We start from the raw sequence: 16,440 nt of genomic DNA on the forward strand, positions 1-16,440 counted from the left end.
AGTCATATGGACAGCGTTCTTTTGTATACCAGGGCCCAGCAACATGGAATGAATTGCCCACTGAACTTAGACACAAAGACACAGTGATCACATTCAAGACGGCTCTCAAAACTCACTTATTCCGACTGCAAGAACAAACTTAAAGACCTAATAATGTTTCCTACCTTAAATATTCTCAGCATGTTTTTTTATCTTTTAATGTTTTTCTAATTTCATGGTGTTTGTTTCTGTAATAATATTATTATATGTTTTTTTATCTTTTAGGTGTTGTCTAAAGTTGTAAAGCGCCTAGAGCTTCTAAAGATTAGGCGCTATACAAAGTCCTCATTATTATTATTATCTGCACATCAAGTGTCACGCGGATACCTGCTATTATATTCATTATATCTTCAATGGCACTGAAGTAAAAATACGGATTAATAAAGGTATGTAGCATGAAGACCGAGATCACCCAAATTTGCGTAATCGCACGTTCTTTGATTTCGCAAGCTTGTCAAAATTTCGATATAGACTTTTATACCGTCTGAGTAATCCCCTTGAATTAATGACTGAATGTGTCATGTTCTTTGTAAAACATTCTGTTATGATACTAGTGCTGCTACTACTTGATTTTAAAACTGCCTTTCATATTGTATGGAGAGATGGATCATAGCATAAACTGTACTCAGTAGGTATTAGAGGACAATATTGTAGTGTTATATTATGTATTTCTTATGATATCAAATCATGTGTATGTGGTTTTGTCTCATGTGAAAAAGGTGTAAGAGAAGATGGACAATTTATTTCCGTTTTAGTTCTTCTTATTCCTAAATGATAAAAGAACCATTTATTAGTAAATGAGTTTAGAGCGTAGCGGTACTTTCCAAAAATAATGACATTGTAATGTCGAATGTTATGTTGATTTTTTATGACAGCATACTTGTCGCAGTTAATCCTGATGGCATGCAACACACTCTTTACATGTCTGGTGGATATTAAAAAAAAAAACAACCTGGAAACGTACAATCAACATATATAAGACAAAATAATGTATTTGGCGAACAAAGCATACAAGATAACCAATGCCGATATTGACGTTGTAGATATAGAGAAGTATTTAGATTTAATATTTCGCAAGAATGGAAAGTTCTCCAACGGCTTTAACAATCTAGTTTCATTAGTTAATAAATTAATTAATTTGCTTAAAAATCTAATTTATAATTTAGATCTTACTATTGATGGTTGACTGAAACTGTCCGATCAAACCATTTTACCGATCTTAACATATACTTGGCAAATCTGGGGATTTGTGAAATCTGATATAGTCGGAAAAAAAATCATCCTTCATTTCCTTAGATATATATTGAATGTTAAAATGTGTACCCCTCTATATACACTATACAGTGAACTTGGTCGGTTAATAATCAGTCTTAAAAGTCGTATGATAAGCTATAGAGCTAAAGTGTTATGAGGCTAAGAAAATGCTTCGTATCGTAGGTATTCTCTTTTATACAAACGCTTTGGCAATAATTTGCGTGACAATAAGGAAATAACACCGATTAAGTAGCAACACGTTTGTTGATGTGTGCAAAGTCTCGATGGAATTTGCGCTGGTGTACAGGTAAGGCGATGGGTGCCGTTTATCCGCGAACCTGGGTCCTAACATCCTTAGAATACGAGTTCTCTAACCTGCATGATAGTATTATTTGGCTATATATATATATATATATATATATATATATATATATATATATATATATATATATACCGTTTACCCGCGGACCCGGGTGAGAGTCTTCATACGGTACAAATTATAAACTTCTTTAACCTGTATGATACTATTATCTATTAGTATTATAATAAATCTGTTCATATCACAAAGGATTCCGATGACAATTCTAGGGATAGCAATTTCCTTATATATATATATATATATATATATATATATATATATATATATATATATATATATATATATATATATATATATATATATATATATATATATGTATGTATGTATGTATGTATGTATGTATGTATGTATGTATGTATGTATGTATAATGGCAAGTCAGCACAACTCGGGCTGTATAGTGCTTAATAAACATTAAGCCTTAAAATTGTAACATCATTATTTTTAGATTCGTCTCTCCTGCCACTCTAATAAATGAAATACAACACCATGCAAAACAATGATGCAAAGAAAAAACGATAGCAGCACCACCAACACCATATTCCATTGAATACCGGTTCTCTTATTATTGCAACAAGCAGCATTAAAACATACTGACTGTTGTTTTCAGTCAGAATAATGTTAATTTAACATATTTTGTAAATTTTCAAATTTGTAGAAACATGAAGGACTACAACTACTATCACTGTTACCATCACAACCTCACCGTTCTTTAACACCTCATAAAAACAAAATGCAGTACAACTAATACCATTGCTGCTGATGATATTAATACTACTGCTAATAATACTGTTGCTATTAATACTAATGCCATTAATAATATTGCTATTAATACTATTGCTATTAATGCTACTGATATTAATATATTGCTATTAATACTACTGCTATTAACACTACTACTATTAAAATTACTGCCATTAATACTACTGCTATTAATATGACTGCCATTAATACTACCGCCATTAATAATAATGCTATTACCACTACTACTACTATTACTACTACTGCTGTTAATACTATCGCCATTAATACTAATGCTAATACTACTACTAGTACTATTACTACTACTGCTATTAATACTGCTACATTAATACTACTGATATTAATACTACTGATATTAATGCTAATGCTATTACTACTACTAATAATAATATTACTGCAATTTAAACTGCTACTATTAATACTACTGCTATTAATACTACTATATTGCTATTTAATACTACAGTCATTAATACTGCTGCTAATAATACAATGCTACTGCCATTAATGCTACTGATATTAATATTACTGCTATTAATACTACTGCTTTTAATAATACTGCCATTAATACTACCGACATTAATACTAATGCTATTACTACGACTATTATTAATACTACTGCTTTAATAATACTGCCATTAATACTACTGACATTAGTACTATTGCTATTACTACTACTATTATTAATACTACTGCCATTAAAACTACTGCTATTAATACTACAGCTATTAATACTACTGCTATTAATACAACTTATTTTGTTGCTGTTGCTACTACTGCTACTGCTACTGTTGCGGTTCTTGTTGCTATTACAACTATCATCAACTTGCATCGATGAAGAGTCGATCAAGTTTATATTTCTGTTCATATACCATGTTTAACATTCCTGGAATTATTTTTTATATCTTAAATCATACTGTTACTAATTTCATTTTTATCTATTACATTTTCTTACGCAATGTTTCTACTGAATTCAAAACTGTAATCATTTCTGGATGAAGGTTCTGGTGGAACATGATCTAAAACAACGAAATTATTAAGAATTTCAACAATATTATGATCAGCAAATATTTCATCACTGAGTAGTAATTAATTGAAAATGTTGTCCCTGTTCGTAGTGTTGCAGCTACGAAACGTATTCCAATTCGGTCAAATAGCTTTAGAAACATTTCCACTTCGGTCAAATAGCTTTAGATTTAGAAACGATTTTATTAAAGAAAATATCTTAGCACGTGTAAAAGGGATTTTTGATTTAGTTCTAAAGAGTTTATTTCATGGAATGAACATCACACGCTGTTTTGTCTTTAATCATACGTTTAGTTTTAAAAAGAGCGTGAGTTCTTTTCGGAATTTATAGGCAGAGCTCGGTTTACAAGTGATTTTTCTACAACCCTTGAAAACAGAAGAGTAGACAGGGCAGGTATATGATCAGTAACAATATACACTGCATCAAATGTTGGCAATTGGTTCGTGTTAATGTTTTAGACTTCTAACGAAGTTCTCCTTGACATATACATATAGTAATAGTCATCTAATCAGAATGTTCTCACAAACAATTAGCAAAACATTTTTTGGATCTGAGACATAAATAAAATCTTATAGAAAGAGTAAATGTAATTCAGGTCAGTGGGGTGAATAGCTGTTGCAGATGAAATAGTTGCTAGAGTCTAGACTTTCGTCTATCGGTTCATTGGAGGTAATTTATGTTGATGTGTCCGGTATGTTCTACTAGCGTCAATACGTTATGCGTCAAATAAACCAAAAAAAGAGTTACAAGTCCAAGAAAAGGTTCAGAGAATGAAATACGTAGAGTGCAGGATAGGTATTCATTCCATATAGTTTCGATTGTATTTATCTTATTATGGGTACATCTTTTGTAAATGACATGATTATTAAGGTATGGAAAAGTATACCCATCCTGGCTGTAACCCATTTGGCTACAATTATTTTTTACGTTTCTATTTGTGGCCCACAAAACCAGTCAACTCATTTACAATAGATTCTTCAGGAAAGTTTCAGAGTCCTAAATTATCATTTTGTTACCGGTTAGGTATAAGCTAGTATTATCCATCTTTGAAAAAATATGCCTCACACTGAAGTTCATGAAGTTCAAACCTTTATCCGAACACAGAAATAATGCTGTATTCAGCCAGATTTCTGTGTGACTTTGTACAGACAAAGAAATATTGCTGTATGCAGCCAGATTTATGTGTGGCTCTGTCCAGACACAGAGGTAATGCTGTATGCAGCCATATTTCTGTGAAGCTTTGTACAGACACAGAAATAATGCTGTATGCAGCCAGATTTCTGTGTAGCTTTGTCCAGACACAGAAGTATTGCTGTATGCAGCCAGATTTCTGTGTAGCTTTGTCCAGACACAGAAGTATTGCTGTATGCAGCCAGATTTCTGTGTAGCTTTGTCCAGACACAATAGTATTGCTGTATTCAGTCAGATGTCTGTGTGGCTTTGTCCAGACACAGAAGTATTACTGTATTCAACCCGACTTGTGTATGTTTTTTCCGGTTACAGAAGAAAAGCCACTGTATGCAGCCCGCCTTGAGTGCTTTATTCCGGTTACAGAAGAAAAGCTATAATCAGTTAGATTTCAGTGGAGCTTTCACATGTAGTTGTACCATTATAATCGAAACTGTCGTGAGTAAGGATGCATGCCAATAGATGATGGTGGACTCCAAATCTGGGTTGTCACAGAGGTGATAGTCTTACATGACTTTGTGTAATGTCCTTATCATTTTATTCAGCGACATTTGTACATCTACACGACATAAGTGTACTCAAAACAATATTCGAAAATATAGTTTAACATATTAATAATAACATTTTTATTATCAGCAACAACATCAACAGTAATATTCTTCATTACAATTATCATCAATTTATTCTTTTTCACTTAAACATGCATGGAAATTTACTGAGGTAAGACACAAGAATGAGCAATATAAGCTTTTTTGAATACCGCATAAGAACCGATATAATCATGTGTTACCAAAATGTTACTGCCACATTTCGTCCTTTTTTCGTTTGTGTGGAACTGAATTTTATCCACCGGAAGCGTTCTGTATCAGCTAAATACTTACATTGTGCTCCGGGCCCCGAGTGGCCGAGTGGTCTAAAGCGCTCACCGTTACGGATCACTGCCATCTCACCTCTGTATGCGTGGGTTCGAGTCGCTGGTTCGGTCTATATGGTTATATGTGAAAGCTTGCCAGTAGCTTCTCGAGGGTCGGTGGTTCTTTTCGGGGGTTTTCCGGGTTCTTCCTCCACCATTAATATTGGCCGCTATGCATAGCCTTTCTTGTGCTGAAAAATGGCGTTAAACCCCATAACAACAACAAGAACAACTACATTTTGCTCAAAACAATGGGTTGTATTTCACAACTTGTTGTGAATTACCAATCACGGATAGTGAAAGGTTTAATATTATTTTTAATAACGTTAGCTGATAACCAGTCACAGAAACTGCTTTTAGTGAAGTTGGATGTTAACTATTTATGTTTTTATCTTTTTTTTCTTTTCTAATCGTAGAGTTTTCTGAATACATTGAGAAAAGCGCATACCTGCGGACTGTATGTATAAAATTTCCCTACAGTTTTGCTAGTATGTCTTGATTCTATGTTTGTTTTTCTCATTTTTTCTGTATCATACATTCACAACCTTACACAAAAGTCATTAACAATAACTGCCATACAAATGTGCTTTTCGTGTATTTAGCTCTTTTTTTCTACCTTTCCTAATTTTTCATTATCCTTTATAACATAGCGCTGAAATTGATCTAAAAGGGCAGTAATTTGATGAGATATGTTTATTCTACGTTAGAGTCTTATTTGGTGACGATTTTCACAAAACAAAGTTTGAATATTCATTATACGTCTGAGCACTGCTTCCTTCAGGGGAACAACAATCGGTTTCCTTTAGTCTTATCCTGCGTCCGAACTTTTCAAAATGATTCGTGAATAAAATGGAAATCTTTGCTCTTTGATCTCAATAGATAGTCCAAACATTATAATCCATTATCAAAGTAGAAGGTTCTAAAATGATACAAATCAAGTAAAAACCTTTTCAAAAGAGCTAAGAAATCTAGTCTGTTTCAGTGCGGTGGTTTATTACACAGTGTGACGGAAATGACGGGATATGGGATCAAGTGATTTATTTGTATTCTCTCTATGACGTCATAATAAAACATTTGATCCTTCAAGTGATTTTATTCAACAGAATATCCAAACATCAAACTGGTATGTATGATGTCACATATCAAACGGGCTCTAAGTTCCAGGACAGCATGAACAATCATACCAAAGGGTTCAACGATGTCTATGACGTCACGTATCAGCGTGATCATGCGGCTTTCTGGGATAACACGTGGTCGCACTAAGACCATTGCAGGCAATGGTAGACGGTAGAACGCATTGCAAAAACTGTGAGATAGTATGTGAACTGCTTCAAGTACTGTTAAACTTCATTTGACTTAAAATATTTGAAAATTGATTATGTTGTACAATCGTCAGGATGGAAATATTTTATTAAAATCAGGGCCGACAAGGTGGGGAGGGGGTACCGTAAGGAGGCTCGGACCGAACAAAATGTTTAATTTTATACAAGAAATTGTTTTTGTTTTAACAAGAACTAGGAAAGGCCATTCTTTCTTATCCCAAGGTCCCTGATGGCTCTCAACGGCTATGATTCAAATCTGTCATTAGGCAATACTACTGTCAACAGAATGCATATAAGGATGACTTCTGAAGGCTAAATTCTGGTATAGGATGCCAATGTTTGACCTGAATTAAAATAAATGTCATTTCTGAAAAGAACAGAAGACGAGCATACTAATGTATTAACAAGGGATCAAAGTGGCCCAGAGATAGTTTATCTGTTTGACATCTGCCTAATAGTCAAATGCAAGAACAGTTGGCCGAGAAATCTGTTTCGTGGAATAATTTCTGTATAAATTTCTTCCAATGCTGATAATTGCATATAGCACGAAACGAAACAATTTATGACAGATTTATTTATATTTTGTATCTTCGTCCGTTTGTATAACATAATCAACACCATTTGCCTATTACTGAAAAGCCTTTTTGATATGAATTGGTCCGATTCTTTTTAGTGTTTCCATGTTAGTCGTTTTTGCTGAATCGGCATTATCTGTACGTAACTAGCAACGGTATCCATATTTCTTGAACCGGCATAATTGTTCTTAATTAGCAACCATAGTCATATTTGTTGAATTAGTAAAAACCGAAAATCCTTCATGCAAAAATGCTTTGTTAAATTTGATAAAATTATATTTTGTAGTTTTAGTAAGAAGTCGTTTAAATGGCTCACTATTTTTAGCAACGTCCTCCATATTTGATATCGAATTAGTCTCAGTCAATCAGGTCTGGAAGCCCTCTATGGCAGAATAGTTCTGCTAAACTGTGTCACAATAGATCAATATTAAAGCTTCCACATGAGCTAGTAAAAAGCAAATGTGATCGAAGACCTTTATAACTTATTGAAACATTTATAATTTTCAATAGTGTTGTTTCATACCAAACATCTGACTGACTTGTTGAAATAATTATGATACATACTATACATTTAAAATGACCCGGCAATGGAATTATTGCTGGAAATAAATATGTAAATCATCCTCACATTAATATAATATAATGTGGATTCTGGGGTCAGATAGTACGTGGACACCAGGAAAATAACCTGCATTCATTACGGAATACTGCAACAAGTTGTGCGCAAACATAGGATATTATTTGGTTATATATGAATATTAACTGACTTGCGGCAGGTTTCATATACTCGTGGTTAACACGTAGATTTTGTATTAAAGAATCCATACCTTTATTAGCAATTAAGAAACATTAAAAAACATGAAGTCACAACAAATGAAAAAGTTACAACCAAACACACCAATCAAGGTTTGCAGTATCCTACTCTGTGATAATTTCCCATCGGTATGAAGTACATTTAAGAACCAGACACATTTGGATCAGACACTTAAGAAGAGCACACTGAAAACTAATTTTAACCATTAAAAAAAAATTCGCACGTAAGGATTTTCCGTCCATTCAGCTATAAATCCATTCGATGCGGTTAACACAGTCACATCATTCTGACAACGACTAAATACATATCAGGGTCAGTACTTGTTAGGCGTTAACGGAAGGGAGCGTGCGTAATGATTTCTTAGTAGGTGAGGAAATTTCAATGTGACTGGTTTTTCTGTGCTGCAGGCACATACCTTATTTGTTCGTTTGAATTGCTGCATTTATTTTTCTGTAAATAAAATCTTATATGATGACATGTTTATGTGTTTTATGCTACATAACAAACGTACTATATGGAAGGGATTTTTTTGGTTAAAGTCTCTACCCCTTGTATACCACTGTATTTAACCCCTTCTATACCACTGTATTTAACCCCTTGTATACCACTGTATTTAACCCATTGTATACCACTGTATTTAACCCCTTGTATACCACTGTATTTAACCCATTGTATACCACTGTATTTAACCCCTTGTATAACACTGTATTTAACCCTTTGTATACCACTGTATTTAACCCTTTGTATACCACTGTATTTTACCCATTGTATACCACTGTATTTAACCCATTGTATACCACTGTATTTAACCCATTGTATACCACTGTATTTAACCCTTTGTATACCACTGTATTTAACCCTTTGTATACCACTATATTTAACCCATTGTATACCACTGTATTTAACTTACGGTATGTGCTATTTGTATTTACGCCTCCTTTTATAGTTTTTGTTAGATATTAGTGACTATTTGTTGGTTATGGGGAGTCTGTGTTGGGAAGATATTTCTCAATCTGAGTAATTAGCCAATTTCCAGGAACATACGTCATAATGTACGGTATTCGCGACCCGTTATGACAGGATGGATTACTGTCTTAAAATGGACCCTGCCTCACTTTTTTTTCCATAGGGATAGTTTGAGCATCCTTCTTTGGTAATCATTGAGAGGAATAATGTTTTGTACTAGGTGTCTGGGTCGTGTTTTGTATTGCATGGCGTAAAATACTAATATACAGCTTCGAAAGGCTTATTAATAACTCATACAAATGTAAAACAAAAAATATATGCAAGTGTGAAATTAGTGACTCGTGCTATGTTGTAATTAGGTGATGTAGAACCATTATTTGCAGTATATGCTCCTTGAAACAAACGCCTTTCATTTGACAAGAGCTGTTGTTTATAGATGTTTGGAAATAGCGGAAAGCCAGCTAGCCAACTCTGACTTCTTGACACGTGCATCTCATGCTGGCCGACACAGGCGACCTGACCCGTACATATCATGCCGGACGACTCAGACGACTTCACCCATGCTGTTAATGCCGGACGACTTAGACGACTTCATCTGTACATATCATGCCGGACAACTCAGACGACTTCACCCGTCCTGATCATGCAAATAATGAAGTATCTGAGATGCTTTATTCTATGACTTTCTGAAACATCTGATCAGCACGCGGATGTATATGAGAATATGATGATTAATACATCTAATCGTGTTAAAATGAGGAAGTGAATACATTTCATAACTGTGAATACATACAACCATGTCTGGTCTGATATAGAATTATGAACATGAAGTTTACATTTTTACACATCCCTTATTAAGCTGCAATAATACGATAGATGCATTTACATCGAAATATTTGATCCACAATTATCTAATTTTATTAAGTCCCTGTGATGTTCAGAGAAACATTGCGTAAAAGTTCTATTTGTTAGAATTAGAACTGAAAGTTATTTAGAATTATTGTAATTCTTCTTGATGCAAGAGCTATTTTGTATCTTGAAGCATTCTGTGGCCGTCGTATGCTAGCTTGATTAAATAAATAAAGTATGTTAAATCTTTATGCCTCTTGCAGGCATGTTTAATTAAGTTTGGTGGCATTAAAGTGGTATCCTCCAACAGTTTAATCATTGATTATATATTGATAGTGAACGTTTTTAAGCGCTTTAAACTTCATTTTCGCAAGGACTAGCATACGAATTCGGTCAAACGAGCACCACTTCATACATTCCATGCAGGATGCATTTATCATACGGAACTTTAAAGACAGCTACAGGCATCAGCTTGTTTGCCAGTTCCGAATTGACTTAGACTATTTAGCGTGGAACCAGTCTCAGATGCCGGGCCTACACGTCGAATACAGCGTGGAACCAGTCTCAGAGGCTGGGTCGACGCGTCGAGTACAGAATGGAAAAAGTCTCAGAGGCTGGAAATACATGTCGAATACAGCGTGGAACCAGTCTCAGAGGCTGTGCCTACCCGTCGAGTACAGAGTGGAACCAGTCTTAGAGGCTGGGCCTACACGTCGAGTACAGAGTGGAACCAGTCTAAGAGGCTAGGCCTACATGTCGAATACAGAGTGGAACCATTCTCAGAGGCTGGGCCTACACGTCGAGTACAGAGTGGAACCAGTCTCAGAGGCTAGGCCTATACGTCGAATAGAGAATGAAATGCCTTAACTCAGACGACAATTCACAACTGCTTAATACATGCCAGGGTATTACCTTAGTTCCAGAAAATGTATGCCGACAGTGAAGAAGACCACAAACTCTTTAGTAGACTAAGATACCGAGAGTGACTACAATACTCCACTAACCCAGCTCAAAGAGCCACGAAACATAATCCTTGTAATCTGGAAATGACGGCAGATGAAAGTTTCCGGAGGGTATTGTAACAGATTTAAGGACACTAGATTGCCAACAATCGGGAAATTGTCTTCCAGTGTGCTATAATGAGGACAGTGTGCGTCAGAGGTTGAATACCCGTATGTAAAATATGTCATATAACATTTAAAAAATGTTGGCCTCTTGGTGACAAATATATACGGTATATACGTTAATGCTGAGCAAGATTATGGAAGAGTTTCAGCATGCCTGTATAACTCATTAAAAAACACGACCCATCACATTATTAAACTACGCCCTGACTGGCAGAGAATGATGCCGATCTGAAAATCGATTAAAATTATAATCACTTACCGACTGCGGTATGCTTTTGATGAATATTTGAGGAAATTAAATAAAGAAAAGGCATAATTAGAATGATATCAAACATATATGTTAACGCGCACCATAGGTTCTGTGTTACTGGCGACGAAGGTAAAATGAGATTGATTTAGATGATTTAGACACGTCAAAGGTCATGATCATTCATTTTGTAAATATGTATCTCCCGATCGGAAGCAAGCAACCTTCATTATTAATCGAGAGATACAAAATGATTATTGAAATTCTAAAGTTCGTTGTTGCTGTCTCCATAGCAATCAAAAGTACATCTAGTCCTAACGTAATTATAATGACATCTCTATTCTCCTGACTTAGTGAAATTAGGAAATCGTAAAGAAATATGCATGCCTGCGTTTGTGTTCTTTTCTCTGTACATTACTTTTTGTTAACATCGCATCTATATTTTATATAAAAATTTCTCAGACAGAATACAAGACACTTTATAAACATTACATTTTTGTCTTCAGGTTTAAACTGCCTCTGTGTGTCATTTATTTTTGTTTTAAAGGAAACAATCTACCACTTAATGTTCAATTTTAAGAAAAAACGTCACCTGTAAATTCATTTAATCCTTTTCTCATTCATGTTCTCTTGTTGGATTATTTCGTCATTATTAAGTTGCATATATTACATTTTCATGGATCAAAATTATCCTTTTTATGTCCTTTAAATTGATCACATTTAGCATGCAACTTTCGTTTTGATTTTATAATTCATACCCTGATACATAAATCGTAATTAAACTGCAAAGTTATAATCAGCTAGTGATTCAAAGTTAGTATGTTTTGTTCTCATCAAGGTTGTTAAGCATTTCGATTAAATAATTCTTCTTTTACAACTCTGACATTGTATTAACCGTATTAATTGTAACTCTTATTTCCTGTTCATCTTGGCCGAGTATGCGTTGAAATAATTCATTAAAATTTTAATATTTCCATTGTTGTCTTTGACTGCGTAACGTAATTCTTTCTATGATTGTTTCTTTATGTTGATAATAAAAAAAAAAACTTGTCAAGATTCGTTTCATCTACACTGATTGCGTTCCTTATCATGAATTCAGTGCAGTTCAATGTACTAATGGCAGATATTCCAGTTTTAAAACTTGTTGATCAAGTGTTACTTTAAAGCATTCAAACCGCCAACACAATTTGCCTCATTTTGCAGGTGTTTATTGTTTCATTATACTTTGTGTGTATTGTGAGTTAATCAAAAACAAATATCAAAGTTTAGTATTCGAAATTTTCAATCATTTGTATATGAATTATTCTTGCTAAGTGTGGTACCATTTTGTAGCATGTCAAATTCGTCCAATGTATGTTTATCACGCGATCGTAAGTCTGTGTATAGAGCCTATCACCGAACTGCAAGACACGTATAAGGATTACTGTCTGTGTATAGAGCCTCTAATCGAACTGCATGACAAGGATGAGGATTACTGTCTGTGTGCAGAGCATCTAACCGAACTGTATGGCACAGATAAGGAGTGATGTCAGTATCTAGAACATCTAACCGAACTGCATGAATCGGATACGTAGCACTCTCTGAGTATAGAACCTGTGACCGAATTGCAAGACACAGATAAGGAGCATTGTCTGCGTATAGAGCCTCTAACCGAACTGCATGACACGGATGAGGAGTACTGTCTGTGTACAGAGCCTCTAACCGAATGCATGACACGGATGAGGAGTACTGTCAGTGTACAGAGCCTCCAACTGAACTCCATGACACGGATAAGTAGTGCTGTCTGTATTTAGAGCCTCTAACCGAACTGCATGACACGGATAAGTAGTACTTTCTGTGTACAGAGCCTCTAATCGAACTGCATGACAAGGATGAGGATTACTGTCTGTGTACAGAGCATCTAACGGAACTGTATGGCACAGATAAGGAGTGATGTCAGTATCTAGAACATCTAACCAAACTGCATGACACGGATGAGGAGTACTGTTTGTGTACAGAGCCTCTAACCGAATTGCAAGACACGGATAAGGAGTACTGTCTGCGTATAGAGCCTCTTACCAAACAGCATGACACGGATGAGGAATAATATCTTTGTACAGAGCCTCTAACCGAACTGCATGATACGGATGATGAGTACTGTCAGTGTATAGAGCCTCATACTGAACTGCATGACACGGATAGGAGTACCGTCTGTGTACAGAGCCTCTAACTGAACTTTATGACACGGATAAGGAGTGCTGTCAGTGTATAGAACCTATAACCGAACTGCATGGCACGGATGAGGAGTACTGTCTGTGTACAGAGCCTCTAACCGAACTGCATGACACGGATAAGTAGTGCTGTCTGTGTATAGCACCTCTAACCGAACTGCATGACACAGATGAGGAGTAATGTCTGTGTTTGGAGCCTCTACCCGAACTGCATGACACGAATAAGGATTACTGTCTGTGTACAGAGCCTCTAACCGAACTTTATGACACGGATAAGGAGTGCTGCCAGTGTATAGAGCCTCTAACCGAACTGCATGACACGGATGAGGAGTACTGTCTATGTACAGAGCCTCTAACCGAACTGCATGACACGGATAAACAGTACTGTCTGTTAGGCCTTAACACATGTCCTACATTAATGAATCAATTGTGTATTCAGTATTGTCTCAACATGCGACCTCCAACCTTTAGATTTTATTCAAAATAGTGATACTGGCGTTTATTGTTCAAATACATTAGCCTTTCTGTACTGTTTAATTTTCACATTCCCATGTAGCAAGTTCTCATTTCCTGTCTCATTCCTTTTCATTGTTTTAAATCTTCATTAATAATGTGAATACTATATACTCTTTTCAACTTTGGTAATTTGAACATCAGTTTTTCATTCCCTCTTTCTGTCAAATGTATAGCATCTAATTGTCCCATATATTATTGTAGTTAAATTTCAATTACGAGGAAATGTCAAATGAAAGTTTTGAGCAAAGTAACATCTCCAAAAATCTACATATCAATACACTGTAATAGGTGCATTAGATCTTACCTAATTTTATGATAATTCTTTGTAACAAAAGATCTTTTAAAAATGTCAGAATTGTACCTTGTATCAGTATGTACATGAAACAAAACGCATCACTGATGGTGTAATTATTATGCCTCGTTTGAATGAGATTTGAATCAATTAAAATGTCGTCCGGATTGCATCACACAAAGGTGATTTTCATTACCACTTGTTGTGTACAAACCCTTAGAGAAGAAATACTCCTTAATGTGTACAAACCCATACAGAAGAGATATCGCTTGTTGTGTACAAAACAATACAGAAGAGATGCCCCTTATTTTGTACAAACACATACAGACGAGATACTCCTTGTTGTGTACAAACCCATACAGAAGAGATATCGTTTGTTGTGTACAAAATAATACAGAAGAGATACCAATTAATGTGTACAAACCCATACAGAAGAGATATCGTTTGTTGTGTACAAAACAATACAGAAGAGATACCCCTTATTTTGTACAAACACATACAGAAGAGATACCAATTAATGTGTACAAACCCTAACAGAAGAGACACCCTTGTTGCGTACAAAGCTTATAGAGAGATACCCCTTTTGTATGCAAACCCTTAAAGACTGTATGAACATTATATCATTGAGATGTAGTTGATATATATATATATATATATATATATATATATATATATATATATATATATATATATATATATATACAAGTATTTTTACGCAACAAGGAGTATCTGGTATATATGGCAAAATTGAAAACAAGGAATGAATGTGGAAAGGTACATGACACAGACGGTGCTTCTAGAGAACTCTTCTGAGAGAGAACACGTGTGATAGAGAACACTTCTGAGAGAACACTTGTGATACAGATCGGCAAAATTACCTTTAGAAAATAAATATGAAGAATATATGGAATAAAATAAACATTAACGACATAAATAAATAAATATAGATCACTGAAAGAATCTACACGTATATATCATTATATATTTCATGTGTCAGTATAAAAGCAATGTGTGCTTGCACATATCATCCACGTGAGAAACAAAATATGCTTTTATCTTCAGTATATTACTGTGCTTGTTTAATGTTTAAATAAACTGTGTCAGTAGCCATTCTGGATATTGATTTGATTTCATTGATTTTTGTTACAGTAGAGTTACTCTCCTAATGGACTGGTATTTGGAGTTAGAAACTGGACATTCATGGTACTCTAATGAAGATGTCTTTGTTGCTGTTCTTTGTCAGTAGTGAATGGGGTGAGATTAGCGACAATGGGAATTAGCATTAAAAACACCCCCTGGGTAAGATTAGCGACAATGGAAATTTAACATTAACCACCCTGGGTAAGATTAGCGACAATGGAAATTTAACATGGGCAAAAAACCCTGGGTAAGATTAGCGACAATGGAATTTAACATTGGAGAAAGGAAAAAAAGGAAATATCCATTTTAGCGACAAAGGCATTCGAACAATGGAAAAAAAATATCGATTCTAGGGACAAAGGCAATTGAACATGGGGAATAGAGTTTGGGTCTGTCTAGAACAAGGGGAATTGAACATGGGAATAGAGTTTGGGTTTGTCTAGGGACAAAGGGGAATTGAACATGTTAGAAAAAAAAAAAAAAAAAAAAAAACTACTTTAGGGACAAGGGGAATTGAACATGGGATTTTTTTAAAAAAAAAACAAATTTAAAAAAGGGGTAGGCAATCGAAAGGCTATCTCTTTTCGAGAAATGTGGGTGGCCCTGAAAAGGGCCTTTGGGTTTCTTCTTCTTCTTCTTCTTCTAACTCCTCCACTTCTTCCACCAAGTCCTTACTTTTTCCATTATTCCTTTCTTCTTCTTTTTCTCCTCTGGCATCCAGTCTGGATGGCCCAAGGCTCTAAACTTTTCCAGGAATTTGATCCATTTCTGATTTAGCCTTTCAAAATCAGCCTGTTTCTTTTTGTTTTCCTGATCTTTTCTTTC

General features: G+C 35.0%; 1 long non-coding RNA gene across 1 annotated transcript; it reads left to right on the forward strand.

Annotated features, from left to right (window-relative positions):
- The first annotated feature begins 288 nt into the window (after window positions 1-288).
- Window positions 289-15,128, forward strand: LOC149791981 (uncharacterized). Its single transcript, XR_016423463.1, has 3 exons — window positions 289-425; window positions 4,960-5,141; window positions 9,671-15,128. It is a non-coding gene; the product is annotated as an uncharacterized LOC149791981 (long non-coding RNA).
- The last annotated feature ends 1,312 nt before the right edge of the window (window positions 15,129-16,440 follow it).

This window comes from Sinohyriopsis cumingii, chromosome 9, assembly GCF_028554795.1.
Source record: "Sinohyriopsis cumingii isolate HCF-2022 chromosome 9, ASM2855479v2, whole genome shotgun sequence".
Classification (NCBI taxonomy): domain Eukaryota; kingdom Metazoa; phylum Mollusca; class Bivalvia; order Unionida; family Unionidae; genus Sinohyriopsis; species Sinohyriopsis cumingii.